The sequence below is a fragment of the Nematolebias whitei genome, chromosome 3 (assembly GCF_014905685.2).
Source record: "Nematolebias whitei isolate Nwh7 chromosome 3, NemWhi1, whole genome shotgun sequence".
Classification (NCBI taxonomy): domain Eukaryota; kingdom Metazoa; phylum Chordata; class Actinopteri; order Cyprinodontiformes; family Rivulidae; genus Nematolebias; species Nematolebias whitei.
In genome coordinates, this window is record NC_056500.1 from 24,896,413 (window position 1) to 24,899,574 (window position 3,162).

The 3,162-nt window shown below is 39.9% G+C and overlaps 1 protein-coding gene across 1 annotated transcript in view; it reads right to left on the reverse strand.

Annotated features, from left to right (window-relative positions):
- Positions 1 to 3,162, reverse strand: part of LOC119407897 (protein shisa-like-2A) — a 16,732-nt gene that overhangs the window by 709 nt on the left and 12,861 nt on the right. The gene's annotated exons all lie outside the window — the stretch shown is intronic.

A 3,162-nucleotide genomic window follows, 5' to 3' on the forward strand; every position in this document is an offset into this window, starting at 1 on the left:
CATCAATTTTTTTAATTTAAGCAGGGCCACAATTTTTACAGTGTACCTGTGTATATGTCACCTGTGAATAAACCTCACTTACCATGCATTCTGAGAAGTCTGAGTATTGTTTCGCTTTGTCCCACTACTCTGGTGTTTATTTCTTGCAATCATGATACTATCCATCCATCCGTACATACATCCATGCATTCATGATCTTTACCCGCTTCTTCCTTTTTGGGTCACGGGGGCCATTGGTGCCCATGTCCAGCTATCACTGTGCAAGAGGTGGGGTACACCCTGGACAGGTCGTTCGTCCATCACAGGGCCACATTGAGACAAACAAGACAAACAACCATTCACTCTCTCACTCACAATGATATAAAACAAAATGTCTGACTTGTGTGTTCTTATGGTTCTGGTGCACTTCTTCCCTGTATGTTTTGCATAACTAATTGAGAGAAATGACAATGTGTAACATCTATTTTCTGCAGACAAAGACTCTCTTCCTTGAAAACAGTTTGTTTCCTTATGTCGAATAAGGTCTCCTGATTGCAATAAAATAAAACATACAATATAACGATAAAATTCAAGAGTTCTCTCACTTACACCTTGCAGTGCAACACTGTATGAAATGACAGAGAATACAGGTATATAGAAAGCTGAGAAGCATTGTTGAGATTAGATATTTATTTAGAGCTTTCTCCTTAATAACACAGTTTAAGCATTAAAGTAGCGTGGGTATCTCTGAGGCTTAGCGAGCACCTAAAAATGTCCTACCCTTCCTCAATCCTGTTCATTTCCATTAAGGCACAATCAAATCTGTTCATCCTTTCTACATCTTTCTCCCCAAAGAGGAAAGTGCCATTTTTAGCTTTTGTGGGATCCCAGTGTTTTTTATCCTGCAGGTTTCTGAGTGTCTGGGCAGAGCCAGTGAGCAACAGCTTGATCTATTCCAGTGATGAGCTCCAGGATTTACCTGGATGGTTGAGCTTACATACTCTTTTTGAACCATTTTGGCCAGGTTGTCCGCAGTCTGGTTCGGTGAGCAGCAAGCAGCCATCAGGTCTACAACAACTGATTATTATGCACAGATGATCGATTGTTTAGACTGACGGCCCCCAGTTTTGCACGTGTAAAGCCAGTTTCTGGGAATTCCACAGCAGGCTGGCTTGAACCACGTCAATAATGTGCTATTTATACAGCAGATTTTGTTGGCAGGCCTCCGATTGACAAAGTCTTTTGGCTGAAAGATGACATGTCTCTTCCAAGAAGAATCTGACCAGATAAGATGGTTTAACATTTTTGTGATTGTTAAAGTGTTTTCTTCTCTGCTGGAACATTAAATATCAACCAGTATTGTGATAGTCTATTTGTGTTTCCTAAACTAAAGATTTTTTTCTTGTTAGTTCTCCTTTGTATTCTCCTAGTCCCTGTTACCTGAAGTCTGATCTTGGACTCACCTGTGTCTCCAAATTGATCTGAACCCTGAAACTCCTGGTGCCGCTGGCCTTCTGCCTAAGGCCCATTCTGCTGCTCACCTGCCTGCCTTCAACCTGCTTGTCTACAATCCACCATGGTACCCACCACTACTTACCTCATCAATTCCATCTCACCTACTATTCATACCTGAAATCCTAAGTCCTCCTTGCAATACCACTGGACCACAAGGAACCTGTATAAAGAAGTATTCTTAATAACTTCACCACATTAATTCTAAATTGTCCGTAGGTGTGAGTGAGAGAGTGAATGCTTGTTTGTCTCTATGTGTCCTTGTGATGGACTTGCGACCTGTCCAGAGTGTCCCCTGCCTCCTGCACAGTGACTGTGCTGGACATAGGCACTGGTGACCCCTGTGATCCGAAAAGGAAGAAGCAGGTACAATGTAATGGATCGATGGATTTCAATTCAATTCAATCTTTATTTATACAGGTTAGTCTCATTGAGCCTCGAAGACTCATTTACAAGAGAAACCTGTTTTTAACAAAGAATGATGACAACAGTAGATGAAAATGACAAGAGTAGACAATCTTAAAAGAAGGCATATAAATTGGAAAAAATAAATGGAAGAAAATGATGTAAAAAAAAAAAAAAACAGCTACATTATAAAGCAATAAAAAAAAAACAGGAACATGTCTGCATTGGATATCTTGTCAATCATGGATGTTTGACTGTGAAACAAATTTCCCCTTGGCAATAATAATAATTCTTGAACTTGAACCTGAAACATTTTGAAGTCTGGTTAATGACTTACCTTGTTGTTTGCCAAGTATAAATAGGCCAACTGTTCGAGCATCTCAAAGCCTTCATCTTCAAGACCTATAAAAAACAAACAGTGGATTTTAAGCCAGCATAAAGCTACTTCAGTAAACACAAACACACACACAAGCGTAAGTTCTCCAAGAACCCACAAACATGGAGTAATGATGCATGTTTAAAGAAGCACAATGGTCCCAGTTCACAAGCTGTCTGAAAAAGTATACCAAAAAGAGTGGTACTCTACAAAGCAGGGCCTTATGCTGATTGGACAATGACACAAAAGTCACAGCTATATATAAGAGATGTTGCTTTTTTCTACATAGATGGAGCAGCACTCAATCATCTTCATAACCATCCATGTATGGGTTTGACCTGTAATGCAATACCAGCTGTCTGAACAAGCAGTTCACAAATGTCTCCATTGTTGAGGGATTGAATACTGAATGTTTGTAGTTTTATAAATTAGTATTTTCCTGGACAGGAATTAAACAGTGAATGTAAGTAAACCTTAATGATTTTGGTGCAAGACATTCACGTGGGTAGGCGTTACACTGTGGAGAAGAACAGAGGGAGTTTTATTTTTGTTTTTTTCTTGTCCAAGGCAGCGCAGAGTGACCGATCCTGACGAGTGGAAGGAGATATTTTATTCATGACCAGGTGCCGTGGAAGAGCCAGGAGATGGCCAACGGTGGCCTTGTCCCCCATAAGTTAATCTTCCACCACCCCAATTAATTAAGGAAACTAAACTTTTAAGCAGTATAAGAACTAGAAAGCATAGTTACCTCAAATCATAGAGTTGGCCTGGTTGTATTATGGTGGTGGCCATCTTGGATTTGGATTTGGCAGACCAATTTTTGATAGTGACCTTTCTTATGTCTAGATTTGAGCACAAATCAAAATGGAAGTCTGTACCTTACTTTTATA